This window comes from Rhinopithecus bieti, unplaced genomic scaffold (assembly GCF_001698545.2).
Source record: "Rhinopithecus bieti isolate Rb0 unplaced genomic scaffold, ASM169854v2 scaffold_43115, whole genome shotgun sequence".
NCBI lineage: Eukaryota > Metazoa > Chordata > Mammalia > Primates > Cercopithecidae > Rhinopithecus > Rhinopithecus bieti.
Genome location: NW_016817403.1, coordinates 1 through 16,096, shown reverse-complemented (window position 1 = coordinate 16,096; position 16,096 = coordinate 1). Strand labels below are relative to the sequence as shown.

The 16,096-nt window shown below is 43.9% G+C and overlaps 1 long non-coding RNA gene across 1 annotated transcript in view; it reads left to right on the top strand.

Moving 5' to 3' along the window:
- LOC108517887 (uncharacterized) overlaps window positions 1-12,002 on the top strand; it is a 47,938-nt gene extending 35,936 nt beyond the window's left edge. The window contains exon 5 of the long non-coding RNA XR_001882238.1: window positions 11,962-12,002. This is a non-coding gene — a long non-coding RNA (uncharacterized LOC108517887). The remainder of the gene's footprint in view (window positions 1-11,961) is intronic.
- Window positions 12,003-16,096: the final 4,094 nt, after the last annotated feature.

Sequence of the window (16,096 nt, the reverse complement as noted above, 5' to 3'; positions counted from 1 at the left end):
CATATACACCATGGAATACTATACAGCCATAAAAAGGATAGTATAGTCCCCTTTGTGGGGACATGGATGCAGCTGGAAACCATCATTCTCAGCAAACTATCACAATAACAGAAAACCAAATACCGCATGTTCTCACTCACAGGTGGGAATTGAACAATGAGATCACTTGGACACAGGAAGGGAAACATCACACACCAGGGCCTGTTGTGAGGTGGGGGTAGGGAGGAGGGATAGCATTAGGAGATATACCTAATGTAAATGATGAGTTAATGGGTGCAGCAAACCAACATGGCACATGTATACATATATAACAAACCTGCACGTTGTGCACATGTACCCTAGAACATAAAGTGTAAAAAAAAAAAAAAAAAAGATATAATCACCATAATATAATGGGGATGGTAATAAACTCTACTTCTTATTTCATCACCTTGAAAGTGTGCCCGTGGACTCCCATTGTGAAAAATAAGTTGGTTAGCACATTGCCAATTCTTTCTCTTTACTCCATACCACCACTCCTGACTTCTATCAGCTACCTCACAAGCACATCCTCTTTACTGAATACAAGAAAAGCATCTGTGCTTTGTCCATGATTTGATTCTAAAATTTTTAAGCCATTAAAAGCTTTTGCAATGTTATGTTTATATGAATATAATTTTTTACTGATATGGTTTGGCTGTGTCCCCACCCAAATCTCAGCTTGAGTTGTAGCACCCATAATCCCCACATGTTGTGGGAGGGACCTAATGGGAGGCAATTAAATCATGGGGGCGGGTTTTCCCATGCTGTTCTCATGGCAGTGAGTTAGTTCTCATGAAAACTGATGGTTTTATAAAGGGCAATTCCCCTGCACAAGCTCCCATGTCTGCCATCATGTAAGACATGTCTTTGCTCCTCCTTCACCTTCTGCCATAATTGTGAGGCCTCTCCAGTCATGTGGATCTGTGAGTTCATGAAACCTCTTTTTCTTTATAATTTACCCAGTCTCAGGAATTTCTTCATAGCAGTATAAACATGGACTAATACAGTAAATTGGTACTGGTAGAGTGGGGCATTGCTATTAAGATACCCGAAAATGTGGAAGCAACTTTGGAACTGGGTAACAGGCAGATGCTAGAACAGTTTGGAGGGCTCAGATGAAGACATGAAGATGTGGGAAAGTTTGGAGCTTCCTAGTGACTTGTGAATGGTTTTGACCAAAAAGTCCAGGCTGAGGTGGTCTCAGATGGTGATGAGAAACTTGTCGGGAACTGGAGTAGAGGTCACCTGTGCTATACAAAGAGACTGGCGTCATTTTGCCCCTGCCCTAGAGATCTGTGGAACTTAGAATTTGAGAGAGATTATTTAGGATATCTGGAAGAAGACATTTCTAAGTGGCAAAGTATTCAGGAGGAAGCAAAGCATAAAAGTTTGAAATATTTGCAGCCTGATGATGCGGAAGAAAAGAAAAACCCATTTTCTGGGGAGAAATTCAAGCCCACTGCAGAAATTTGCATAAGTAACGTGGAGCCAAATGTTAATCAGCAAGACAATGGGGAAAATGTCTCCAGGGCATGGCAGAGACCTTCATGCCTCCCACCACAGACCCAGAGGACTAGGAGGGAAAAATGGTTTCCTGGGTCAGGCCTAGGGCATTGCTGCTTTGTGTGGTCTCAGGACGCCATGGCCAAAAGGAGCCAACATATAGCTCAGACCATTGCTTCAGAGGATGCAAGCCCCAAGTCTTGGTGGCTTCCACGTGGTGCTAAGCCTTTGGGTGCACAGAAGTCAGGAATTTAGGTTTGGGAACCTCCACCTAGATTTCAGAGGATGTATAGAAACACCTGGTTGTCCAGGGAGAACCTCTGCTAGGGCAGTTGCAGAAGGGAAATGGGGGGTGGGAGCCCCCGCACAGAGTCCCCACTGGGACACTCCCTTGTGGAGCTGTGAGAAGAGGGCCAGTGTCCTCCAGACACGAGAATGGTAGATCCACCAACAGCTTACATTGTGCGCCTGGAAAAGCCATAGACACTTAATGTCAGCCTGTGAAAGCAGCCAGGAGGAGAGCTATACCCTGCAAAGTCATAGGTCCAGAGCTGCCCAAGACTGTGGGAACCCACCTCTTGCATCAGTGTGACCTGGATGTGAGACATGGAGTCAAAGTAGATCACTTGGAGTTTTAAGATTTGACTGTACCACTGGATTTTGGACTTGCATGAGGCCTGCAGGCCCTTCATTTTGTCCAATTTCTCCCATTTGGAGTGGGTGTATTTAACCAATGTCTGTACCACTATTGTATCTAGGAAGTAACTAACTTCCTTTTGATTTTGCAAGCTCATAGGCAGAAGGGACTTGACTCATCTTAGATGAGAGTTTAGACTGTGGATTTTTGAGTTAATGCTGAAACAAGTCAAGATTTTGGGGGACTGTTGGGAAGGCATGATTGGTTTTGAAATGTGAGCACATGAGATTTGGGAAGGGCCAGAAGTGGAATGATATGGTTTGACTGTGTCCTCACCCACATCTCATTTTGAATTGTAGCTCCTATAATCGCCATGTGTTGTGGGAGGGATCTGGTGGGAGATCACTGAATCATGGGAGCAGGCCTTTCCCATGGTGTTCTCATGATAGTGAATAAGTCTCATGAGATCTGATGGTTTTGTAAAGGGCAGTTCTCCTGCACATGCCCTTTGCCTGCCGCCATGTAAGATGTGCCTTTGCTCCTTCACCTTCCACCATGATTGTGAGGCCTCCCTAGCCATACGAAACTGTGAGTCCATTAAACCTCTTTTCTTTATAAATTACCCAGTCTCTGGTATTTCTTCATAGCAATATGGAAATGACTAACACATGTACTGAGCCAAGTAGTTTGGTTAGACTCAAGGAGATGAAGTCACTGGTGAAAATATCAGAGTAGGAAAGTGACTTAGGCCTAGGTTTGAGATCTGGTGTTTTCCTTCACTAGCTGTGTGAAGGAAAGTCATTCCTTATCTCTGTGCCTCAGTTTCCTTTTCTATAAAATAGAAATCCTGTATGTGTGTGCAAAGTGCTTAGTACACTGCTTAGCATATAGTGAACACTCAATACACCTCATTGTTGTTATTAATATTATTGATCTTCTGTGTCTCCATTTCCTAATCAGATTTTTCTCATAGTCCCTTTTTTATTTTAACTTTTATTTTAGATACAGGGAGCATATGTGCCAATTTGTTACATGGGAATATTGTGTGATCCTGGAGTTTGGAGTATCGATCCATTCACTCTGGTTGTGAGCATGGTACCCATTAGGTAGTTTTGTTTTTTTTAACTCATCCGCTCCTCCACCCTCTAGTAGTCTGAGTGTCTATTGTTCCCATATTTATGTCCATGTGTGCTCAATGCTTAGCTACCACATATAACTGAGAACATGCAGTATTTGGTTTTCTGTTCTTGCATTAATTTGTTTTGGATTAGGGCCTCCAGCTCCCTCCATGTTGCTACAAAGAACATGATTTCATTCTTTTTTTATGTCTGCATGGTATGGTATTCTGTGGTGTATATGTAGCACATTTTCTTTTTTCTTTCTTTCTTTCTTTTTTTTTTTTTGAGACAGAGTTTTGCTTTGTCTCATAGTTTGGAGTGCAGTGACAAAATCTTGGCTCACTGCAACATCCACTTTCCAGATTCAAGTCATTCTTGCTCCCCAGCCTCCTGAGGCTTGCTCACAGCCTCCTGAGGGATGTGAGCTTACAATTCACACCTGTAAGCTGGGATTACAGGTGTGAACCACCATGCCCAGCCAATTTTTGTATTTTTAGTAGATATGAGGTTTCTCCAGGCTGGTCTTGAACTTCTGACCTCAAGTGATCCACCTGTCTCCCAAAGTGCTGAGATTACAGGCACGAGCCACCGTGCCCAGCCTGTAGCTCTGTTTTCAGGTTTTTTTTTTTTAAGAAATCTCCAGACTGCTTCCCACAGTGGGTGTACTAATTTACATTTCCACCAACAGTGAATAAGTGTTCCCTTTCTACTGCAGCCTCACCAGCAACTGTTGTTGCCTGGCCTTTTAATAATAGCCATTCTGACTGATGTGAGATGGTATCTCGTTGTGGTTTTGATTTGCTTTTCTCTGATTATTAGTGATGCTGAGCATTTTTCCGTATGTTTTCTGGCTGTATGTCTTCTTTTAAGAAGTGTCCGTTCATGTTCTTTGCCCATTTTTTATTGGGGCTATATGTTTTTTACTTGTTGATTTTTTAAATTTCCCTATGAACTCTGAATATTAAACTTTTGTTGGATGTGTAGTTTGTGAATGTTTTCTCCCATTCTGTAGGTTGTCTGTTTGCTCTATTGATAGTTTCTCTTACTGTGTGGAAGCTCTTTAGTTTAACTAGTTGCCACTTGTCTATTTTTGTTTTCATTGCAATTGCTTTTGGGGACTTAGCCAAAAATTATTTGCCAAGGCCGGTGTCAAGGAGAGTATTTTTTAGGTTGTCTTCCAGGATTTTTAGTTTGAGGTTTTACATTTAAATCTTTAATGCCGTTTGAGTTAATTTTTTTATATAGTAAAAGGAAGGGGGTTTTAATCTCTGCATATGGATAGACAGTTATCCCAGCACCATTTACTGAATAGGGAGTCCTTTGGTCATTGTTTCTTTTTGTCAGCATTCTTGAAGATGAGATGGTTGTACTTGTGCAGTTTTATTTCTGAATTTTACATTTTGCTCCATTGGCCAATGTGTCTGTTTTTGTACCAGCACCAACCTGTTTTGGTTACTGTGGCTTTATAGTATAGCTTGAGGTCAAATAGTGTAATGTCTCCAGCTTTGTTCTTTTTGCTTAGGATTGCTTTGGCTCTTCGGGCGGGCTCTTTTTTGGTTCCATATACATTTTAGAATAGTTTTTTTCCCCTAAATCTGTGAATAATAATATTGGTAGTTTGATAAGAATAGCATTGAATCTATAAATTGCTTTCAGCAGTATAGCCATTTTTATACTGATTCTTCCAATCTGTGCACATGGAATGTTTTTCCATTTATTTGGGTGGTCTCTGTTTTCTTTCAGAAGTGTTTTGTAGTTCTCCTTGAAGAGATCTTTCACCTCCTTTGTTAGCTGTATGTCTAGGCATTTCATTTTCTTTGTGGGTATTGTAAGTGAGACCATGTTCTTGATTTGGCACTCAGGCTGGACATTGTTGATGTGTAGAAATGCTACTGATTTTTTACATTGATTTTGTATCCTGAAACTTTACTAAATTGACTTATCAATTCTAGGACCTTTTTGGCAGAGTCTTCAGGATTTTCTAGGTATAGAATCATGTCATCAGCAAAGGGAGATAGCTTTTCTATTTGAATGCTTTTTGTTTCTTTCTCTTGCCTGATTGCTCTGGCTAGGACTTCCAGTGCTATGCTGAACATGAGCAGTGAGAGTGGGCATCCTTGTCTTGTTCCAGTTTTCAAAGGGAATGGTTTGAGCTTTTGCCCCTTTGGTATGATATTGGCTGTGGATTTGTCATAGATGGCCTCTGATTATTTGAGGTATGTTCCTTTAATCCCCAGGATGTTGAGAGTTTGTATCATGAAGGGATGCTGGAATTTATTGAAAGCTTTTTCTGTGTTTATCGAGATGATTGAAGTTCTGTGGAATTTTTTCTACTTATTCCTTCAGCTCTTTTATTGAATTTTCTATTTTGGCAATAATTGGGAAAACTTTTACTGATGCATAATAGTTGTATATAGTCTTTGGTAGAAGTGATCATTTAATACATCCGTATAATTTGTGTGGTCTCTGATTTCTCCATATACTTGGGATACCCATCACCTTTCAAAAATTCCTTCCTATTCTTTCATTCTTTTTCGGAGTAGCTTGTTCTATTATTTTATGGCTGCAATGTCTTCTCACATCTTTTTGAGGAGATGAATTCAATCTTTTAAAGTTCTCTTCTCTTCCCCAAATCAACTATGTCCTTTGTGGCGGGCTCCTCTGTGTGTATCCTGCCTGCTCCCTTTCTTTTGTGCTATTGATTCCCCAGAGTGCCTGGGTGATCTTGGCCTGTGCTTTCAATTGATCAATAAAGGACCAACCTGATGAACAGAGGTGGCCCTATGGGTTCTGCCATGCTTGTGTGGCTGTGTGTGGTCTCTCAGCTTCCCCAACAAGTGGAAGATTGACTGAGTTTTCCACTTGGGAATGGGGCCTCTCAACCAGCAGGCTTGATGTCAGTCTGTACACACCAAGACAGACAGAGGAGGTAAAGATTCTTGCACATGTAAACTCCACCAACACCTACAATTAGCAAGTTTGCCTTTCTCAGGAGTGTCTTTCTGTTTCTTTAGAAAGCAGAATTCCAAGGTCAGTCTTAGAAAAAAATGATGCTACTGCTTGGGTGAGGGTAGAGGGAATGATGTCAGGGGCACTGATGCCAGGCAGTTCTGCAGACATTTTCAAAACTTTTATTTTAAAATCATTTTAGTTGTATCAAAGAGCTCCAGAGATTGCACAGAAGAGTTCTTATATACCCTTCACTCACCTCCCTCTAATTCCAGTATCTTACATAACCATGGCACATTTGTCAAAACTAAGAAATTAGCATTGAGACGTTACTATGAACTAAATTATAGACTCATATGTATTTCACCAGTTTTTCCACTAATGCACTTTCTCTGTGGCATGATCCAATGCAGGACACCTCATCGCATTTAACTGTCAGGTGTCCTTCATCTCTTGTCATCTGTGTAATTTCTTGTTTTGTTGTCTTATATCTCTCATGATTTTGATACTTTTGGTGAGTGATGGTCAGGTATTTTGTAAAATGTTCTTCAGTTGAGGTTTATCTGATGTGTTTTCATTAAGAAATGAAGTTGTGGATGTTTTGGAAGTGTATGACAGAACGGAAGTGCCCTTCTCATCATATCTTTTCAGAGAATAGATGATATCAGCGTGACTTTGTCTGTCAATGGTATCTTTGATCACTTGGTTAGGTGGGGTCTTCTGGGTTTCTCTACCGTAACATTACTTGTTTTCTTTTTCCATGCTCTATTCATCAGAGGTGAGTGTCTGAGTTCAGCCCATAGGGTTCCAGGATGACTACCATGCTTTTTCCCTGTACATCCCCCTGGCGGCTCCTGATTGGTAGATGGATTGGTTCCCCAGCCAAGTTGGGTAATGAGTGCATTTTCTGAGACCTTGGACGTGGAAGACACAGTAGACTGTCTCTCTCTCTCTCTCTCTCTCTCTCTCTCTCTCTCTTTCTCTCTCTCGCTCTTGCTCTCGCTCTCTCTCTGTCTCCAGGTGCCTAATTTTTGGAATTAGATACCCACTGAGGGCACTTTTTCAGTTCATCATGTACAGAAAGCTACTCTCTGGTATGAGAGAATGGGTCTGAGTTTCCACCTTTGTGAAAAGGTGATAACAATATTGGCCTTGCAGAAACCTGAGGATCAAATGAGATGATCCAGGCAGAGCACGTGGCCCAGGGCCCGGCATGTGGTTGGTTCTCAATAAACATCAGTTTCCCTTGGTCCAGGCTCTTCATGGGTCCTCCACCTCTGATGCGCTGAAGCCTGGCAAGTTATAGCCACCATACAGCGTAAATGACTATAAGCTAACTGTTCACAGAAGGGGATTTTATGTGATGAAGCAATAAGAGAACACAAAGTTATCATTTCTGTGCCTTTTGTCTCTCTTTGGTAAATCAAAGCTAGAGAGGTCTATGTGGGCACCATTGCTAACAGAACTGTAATGATTTCTCTCAAATCCAATGAAGTCTCAGTTTCCCTCTGTTAAGAGCTATGTGTTTAGCCAACATGTCTTCTCCTCTTTCCTTACAGAACTTCAATGTTGGCCACGTGCATCTCTCATTTCTACATCACACAGGGCAAGGGGGGCCGATCTCCTGGTTCAGAGAGTGGATTGTAATTGGCATAAACCAATCATAGCAATCCCAATCCCCGTGCCTATGACTGGTTCAGGACGGGCATGTGACCCACATTTGACCAGTGAGTTATAAGGGAAAGTCTGGGGCACTCTGGGACAAACTTCTCTTCTTTGAGAGAGATCCGTAGGAAGGCAGAGCCCTTTCTATGTGCCCTGAGTGCTCTTGTGTCTGGATAGTATGTGCATGTCTGTGGCACCACCTAAAACCATGAGGGCTGCCAGCTTGAAGACAATGCCAGCACATTAAGGACATCACTGCAGTGAGATGGACCAACCTGGGCTCCGATGGTGTTGATCTAAACCCCATTCCATGCCATGGATTTTCCCTCCCTTGGACTCATTGTTTTGTTGCTGTTGTTTGTTTGTTTGTTTAGAGATCAGGTCTTGCTGTGTTGCCAAGCCTGCAGTGCAGTGGCGTGATCATAGCTCAGTGTAGCCTCAATCTCCTATGCTCAAGTGATATTCCTGCCTCAGCCTCCCAAGCAACTGAAACTACAGATGCATGCCGCTGTGTCCGGCTAATTTTTAAATTTTCTTTTTGTAGAGATGAGGTCTTAATTTGTTGCCCAGGGTGGTCTTGAACTCCTGGCCTCAAGGGATCCTCTTGCCTAGGCCTCCCAACATGCTGAGGTTACAAGGGTTGAGCCATTGTGCCTAGCTGGACTCCTTATTAAGTGGGATAACACTTATTCTCTTCTAAGGCAGTCGGAGTTGGGTTTTCCATTGCTTGTAGCAGAAAGCAAATAGATACAGTATACCTTTAGAAAAATCCTCTTGCAAACAAGCAATCTTTTCAGAAGACCTCAGTGGAGACTCTTACTAAGATCTCCTTTCAGCAAGGCTGATGTTTTTATCTGAGAGGTAAAGTATGAGAATCAGGGAGTGAAGGGGAAGAAGAGGCAGGGTATGGGCGTTGGGCAGAGGGAAAGCCAACTCCCTAAGAAGAGAAGCAGATTGGGAGAAAAGAGCTCAACCCAAAGCTTCTAAAGCTTTTATTGCTCTTGCAAGAGAGATGAAGGACATGTCTCACAGAGCGTATATTGCATGTCAGGCAATAGGAGCTCTAAATACATGATTTTATTTAATCTGTATGCTGGTTTTCTAACATATTATAACTGGGGCTCAGAAATCTCAAGTTACTGGTCCAAGGTAACACAGCCAGATCATTCTGACACTAAAGTCCTGCTCCTTTCCTTTATCACCTGAATCCAACCTTCAAGTTCTCCAGAAATGTGTCAAATCCATCTGTTTGAGAGCCACTGTGATGTAGTGGTAGGTCACGGTGATGTGCTCTACATCACTGATCCATCTACATCTTCAGGTTTCCCCCACTGAGCCACCCTGCCATAGTGTCTCTCCTGGATTGCTGTTTCATCTATCCAACTGATATCCTCCCAGTTTCTACCCTTGTCCCTACCCCTACCCCATTGTCTTTTGTCTACACAGTAGCCACTCCCCTCCTGAAACAGTTCAAGGGCATCTCATCACACAAATCCAAACTCTTCCCTGGGGTTCCCTAGGACTTCTATAATCTGGTCCTGCTTGGCTCAGCAGCCACATCTGTACCAATTTTCAGTCAACTCACTAAGTTCCAGCACCTTGGCCTCCTTACTGTTCTTGGAAGAACTGAGGGTAACTCTGAACTCAGGGCCCTTTGCCTGTTGGTCTTCTTTGCCTGGAATGCATCCTTCATCATCTTTTTTCCATCTTGCTGGTCTTGGCAAAGGAGGCGTTCATTGAGCACACTAAGGTAGCTCCCCTCTCTGGGTCGCCTTGTTATTTTGTGGGCAGGTGGGTCAGTGTCAAGATCTTAGTAACATCCAGAGCCCTCCAAGATGGAGGCTTGGAGGGCTCTGGGGCTAATACTTCAGAGGTATAGACATAAAATGTCATATAGAAAAGCATATCCACCAATACATTCTTGTCATGACCACAAAGAGTGAGCGGGGCAACTGTATGGAAGAAGATGTCTAGAAGGCAAGTGAATACATTCTGGGTTATTTGATTTTGGTTTCTGTGAGAGAATAGGACTCTCTGACAGCTTATAAGGGTATCTCTGCACATTTTCCTCTGCCAGGCATGTCTGCACCTTACTCATTTCTCCCACAATGAAAGAGAAATGTCCCTTCTGATAGGTCTGAACCTGAGCCATTGATGGGGCCACTATTACTAATGGATTGGGCTGCTGTGCTTGGTACCCTTGAGTCTGCTGGTACCAAGGTGAAATTTCAGGAAGATTCCAGGGCCTTGCTAAGGCTTTGGTACTGTGCTTCTTGCTTTGACTTGACCTTCAATATGATATAGTCATTTTGATTCCTATTTTGAGGTTTTCCTAACTCTCTGGGGAACATGGTGTGGTGGTGGGGAACAGAAGAGAGCTTTGAGACAGATGGAGAAAGCTGATTGGTCAGGCAGGACTCAGGTTTCTCTTGGTCTTGGCCACAACTCTGTTAGAGAACTTCCCAACCTCACTCTTAATTGTTAAGGATTAAAAATCTGATGCGTGTCTTAGTCTGTTTAGGCTGCTATAACAAAATATCATAAACTGAGTAGTTTATAAACAGCAGAAATTTGCTTCTCACAGTACTGGGGGCTGGGAAGTCCAGGATTATGGCTGATTTGGTGTCTTGGCAGGATCTGCTTTTTGATACCTTTTCCCTGTGTCCTCACATGGTAGAAGGGGTGAGAGAGTTCTCTGGGACCTCTTAGGGCATTAATTCTGTTTATGAGGGCTCCACCCTTATAGCCCAATCACCTCCCAAAGACCCTACTTCTCAACATCATCACCCTGGAGGTTGACATGTCAACATATGAAATTTAAAAGGACACAAATATTCAGACTAAAGCAATGTGTGAAATTAATTTCTATTTAGAAAATGCTATTGAATTAAGCACAGAAGGTGGTTGCACAAATGGATTTTTAGAAATAGGATGATGCAACGATGGCAGCTATGTTGCCTGGGAGAGGCTCATGTGTGACTCGCCACTCTCCCTGCTAGGTGGAAAGAATTAGAAAACGTGTGTTGAGAGTGGCAGGGGATAAACATGAAATGCAGAAACACCAACAGGGAAATCCATTAATCATGTTTGTCTGTGATCACCCAGGAAGAAACAGATATCTGTTCTTTGTGGCAGTCGCTAATGGAAGAGACTGTGCTGTGATTTCATGTTTGAGATTGGAAGAGGCAAGGGGACAGATAGCAAATGATGCCACAGGAGAGGCACAGTGCGTGGGCTGAATCATCAAAGTGACATGTGTTTGCTAAATGTGGCTCAAGTTAGGGGCTGGGGTGGGCATGTCTGTGCAACTTCTGTATCCACTGAGGACCCGCCTTGAGGCAGCTCTGTGCTGGGGGCTGCCTGTGCACAGCCCACCCTATGGAGCCCACAGCCTCCAGGGGGGAGAAGTGGGGCACAAAACCATCAACTGGGCAGTGTGACAAGTGCTGTGGAAACCAAACTACATGAAGCAGAGACTGTGTAGCGGACTTGTGGGAGGGCCTGGTTACATGGGAGGAGGGTCACAAGAAGAGGGTGACTGATATGATTTGGATTTACGTTCCACCCAAATCTTATTTATTTATTTATTTATTTATTTATTTATTTATTTATTTGAGACAGAATGTCACTTTGTCACCCAGGGTGGAGTGCAGTGGCGTGATCTCGGCTCACTGCCATGTCTGTCTTCTGAGTTGAAGCAATTCTTCTGCCTCAGCCTCCTGCGTAGCTGGGATTACAGCATGTGCCACCACTCCCAGCTAATTTTTTTGTATTTTTAGTACAGATGAGGTTTTACCATGTTGGCTAGGTTGGTCTCGAACTCCTGACCTCAGGTGATCCTCAGGCCTCCCACATTGCTGGGATTATAGGCGTGAGCCACAGGACTGGCCCGAATCTCATTTGAAATTGTAATTCCTGATATAGGGGGAGGGGCCTGGCAGGAGGTGACTGGATCCTGGGGGTGGATTTCCCTCCAGCTATTCTCCTGATAGTGAATTATCTCACAAGATCTGGTTGTTTAAAAGTGTGTAGCATCTCCTGCTTTACTCTTTCTTTCTTTTTCTCCAGCCATGTAAGACGTGTCTGCTTCCCCTTTACCTTCTGCCATGATTCCAAGTTTTCTGAGGCCTCCCCAGCCAGGCTTCCTGTACAGCCTATGGAACTGTGAGTCAATTACATCTCTTTTCTTTATAAATTACCCAGTCTTAGATAGTTCCTTATAGCAATGTGAGAACGGACTAATACAGAGACTTTCAATAATACTGACCTGGGAAATGTTATTGGTTAAGGCTCCAGTTTGGAAAAAGCTCAAGGGTCAACTGGTGAGGGCAAATTGACCATACATTCCCCTGCAAATTCTTCCCCCTGGGAACCCACAGGGCTGAATTGCCAAACTCTGAGACCCACTGGCTTTTGCAGATGAGCGAAGCAAATGTGCATTTGCCATCCTCCCATTTAGTGTCCCAGATGTGTCTTCTAGATCAAGGCTCTGCAACTTGTTCTCTAAAGGGCCAGGCGGTAAATATTTTCAGCATTGTGGGCCACAGGGTCTCTGTTGCAGCTGCTCAGCACTGCAGTTGTAGCAAGAGAACAACATAGATATACAGAAATCAACAGGCATGGTGGTCTGGCCACAGACAGAAGTTCTGGATCCTTGCTACTCACAGCATGGACCCTGACTTGGTATTGTCAGCATGTCCTGGTGCACCACTGGTCTGCAGCTGGTCCTGGTGCACCTGAATTTCCATTCATAAGGTAAATCCTAACACAAATTCTTGCGTGGGAATGGATTTCTTTAATCAGATTGCTTTCTTGGCAGTGCTCTACTGGAAGTGGGGGTTCGGATGAAGGAAGGGCGAAACTCATTTGGAACTTGGAGATCACGGAAAGGTGGCTCTGAAGGGGGTGAATGGGGACTGGGCATGCCACTGGAGGGTAGCCCCTGGGAAAACACTGGGACCTGTGGAGGAAAAAGCTCTGGGAAGTGACAGTGGAGCCAGGTGGAAGACAGGAGGGTGTCAGAAGTAAGTCGTCCCTAAGCAGAGAGTTTGTTGATTGCTCCTTTAGAAGCCAGGCACTGTCAGGACAGGAGGGTGGGATGAGGAGATGGACGTGAATCTGACCCGGCTTCTTTGAGGGAGCCTGAAGGTAAGGAGGGTGAGGCATGGGCGAGAGTAACGTGATGGTGCAGTTGTCAGCAAGCAGAGGCATGAGTCACAGCAAGCAGAGGCATGAGGTAAAGCAAGCAGAGCCGTGAGTGACAGCAAGTGTGCGCGAGAGTTCGTGGAGGAGGTGGCATCTAGCTTGGGTGGGTGGTGCCATGAGCCCCAGAAGACATCATGGGAGAAATGGAATTGGCCTTTGAGAAATGGGAATTTTAACATGTACAGATGAGCGCTGAAAGTCATCCCCAATAGAGAGGACAGGACGAATGAAAGCAGGAAAGTGGAAAATCAAGAAGTCAGTATGAAAAGGAAAATACTGGTTCATTGGCACCTGGGTTTGCGTGGTAATGTGAGGGAATGTTAAAGAGTGTCTTTCTCTTGATGAAGAATTTTCTGTACTTTTTCCTTAGTGAATAGATGGTACCTTAGGAAATAGAAAATAGCAACAATAATCATGTAGATTGTGATCAAGTTAGGTAGAGTCTTGAATTGCCAAGCTAAGTTTGATTTCATCTGTGGGCAAAGTGATTTCATCATTGGCTTGGTGTCCACACCACCAACCATGCCCATTTCTGTGTTCCTAATTAAACTTGAGTCTCTTCACTCTAAGAGGAACATGGCCCATCCCACCCAACCCTGAATTAAGAACAAAGTGGTGAGAAGGAATGTCCAAGAAATAGTTTATTCCAAACAAGAAATGCCAACTTGAACAGAACCAGAAAATCTGGTGTTCCTAGGGCAACTTGCAGCTCCTGCCCCTAATTTGTGAACTCAGCCCAGTTAAAAAAAAAAAAAAAAAAAAAAATCTTAAGAGCCTCCAGGGTCACAGTGAGGAGAGGAGCAGGTCCATTATTTCCTGGGGGAGGTGGGGAGCAGGTTGGTTGTTGATGGGGACATGAAGTAAAGAAAAGTGTGCAAAACAAGTCAACTGACGAGGACCACACAATCCAGAAATAGCCTCAGTTCAAAGGAGGAAAACAATGACTATTTCTTTTTTTAAAACAAAAATATAAAACCTCACCATACATTAAAATGTCTTTTAATAAATCTAAGAGATGACATGGACAGCCCCAAGGATTGAGTAATCATGTAAAAAGTGAACAATGGAAGGTGGATGAAAAAATAAAAACACAATCGAACTTCAGCAGGATGTAACAAATATCAAAGACTCCAGGAAGAACATTTGGAAGAATCCTAAACAGGAGGCTTGTTTGCAGAGAAAACTGACCTGCCAGGTGAGTGAAGGAAGAAAGTATCTAAATAATGATGATTATTATGCTGACAAAAAAGGCCATTCAATGAGTCATCCAATGCTTGGGGTTACACACAGGATCTTCTTTAACCCTATAACTCCCCTGCAACGTTAGTTTTATTATCCTCATTTAAAAATGAGGAAACTGCCATTCAGAGCAATTGCATGCCTTGCCTAAGGTCTCCCACTTAGTAGCCAGCAAGGCTGGATTCTGAACACAAACCTGACTCCAAAGTCTAAGCTTTCCCTGCTTATCCCAACATCTTCCAGTTAAAGGCAAGCTTCTCCCTGAGCAGATCAGAACGTAGTTTGCTTTTTGTGTGAACCCATTTTCTTCCTGAAATAAACTTTCTAAGCACCCATGCTTCCTAATGTATAAAGAGGGAGCCGCCCCACCAATACAGATGGGGTACTCTCTGTAAGATGCTGACAAGCTGATTTTACACCCTTCCCAGGAGAGAAAACCCTGAAAGCTGATAGAGTTGGAGAGTTCTGCTGCAGGTCTGGGCTTTCGGGCCAGTTGGATGGGGTGCTGATTACACTCTGTAGGAGTAACCTGACTCTCATCTGAATGGACACCTGTGTGCCATCCCAGCACAAAGGATATGGTGGTGGTGAGTACTGCTGAAATTAAAAGGGTGGTCTTAAATGAGGGGAGGAGCGAGACCGCAGCACTGAGACCTTGGGGACAAGGCTGGTCTGCATGCTGCACCATCTTACAAGGTCAGAAGGACTGTGGCTTGCCAGAGAATGCACATGAAGACACTTCAGGTTTTGCTTCAGGATTTAGGAGTGTTGTTTTCACAGAAGGGGCCAAAATATCAGATATTTATTTTGCTGTCGGGGCTGTGTTTTCTGAAAGTGCTCTCTAACAAGCTAGGGTGTGCCAAATTGCAAAGTCATGACGGTTTAATTGCTTTGGGGAATGGGGGTTCACTTCACATATTAAGGTTATATTTTGCACGTAAAAATGATTTTATAAATATCAGAGGTTTTTCATGTTTCCTATCTAATTGGGCTCTCCCCATAATCTTGTAATTTGAAGTGGGGCAGAAGTGTTTCACCCCTTTGGCAGATGCAGAAAACTGAGGCACAGAGAGGGCGTGACTTGTCTGAGGTCACACAGTGAATCAGTCATGGAGATGGGACCAGAACCCAGGCTTCCCAGCTCCAAGTCCAGGGCTCTTTCTGCATCTGATGTTTTCAGGGGCAAGACAGGGACCTTCCGGGCATAAAGAGGGGCTCTGGGTGGGCAGGGCAGAGACAAGTGCAGTCCTGTTGAGCAGCAACAAGTGTGGGCTTAGCTGCTGCAGCCGCGGGTGCAGGTGGTGGTGAGGAGGTTGTTGTTGCACCCATCCTGGAGCTTGCTTTGGGCCTGGCCTCCAGCTCGGCTGTCGGTGTCCAAGAGCTGGCTGCCCTGTCCCTGCTGCCTCCTGAGCCTGCAAACAAGCACAGATCTGAGTTAGTGGTGCAGCATGGGGTTATAGAGGCATGTCTAGGAGACACGCTGGGCAGGCAGTCAGCTCAAACCCTCCCCTGCCTGGAAGGATTGATCATCAAAGCATCCAGGGTGCTGTGCGCTGGAGCCAGACAGGCCTGGGATCAAAGCACAGCTGAGGCGCACTTGGGTGGGTTAATTAATGCATACAGCCTCAATTTCTCTGTCTATAGAATGGAGATAATAATTCCCATCTTGTGGCTCCTTGTGATGCTTGCTTGAGATCATATATTTATTGTCTGGACAGAGGGAGGGAGGGAACAAGAGAACAAAGGGACTAAAATGGCG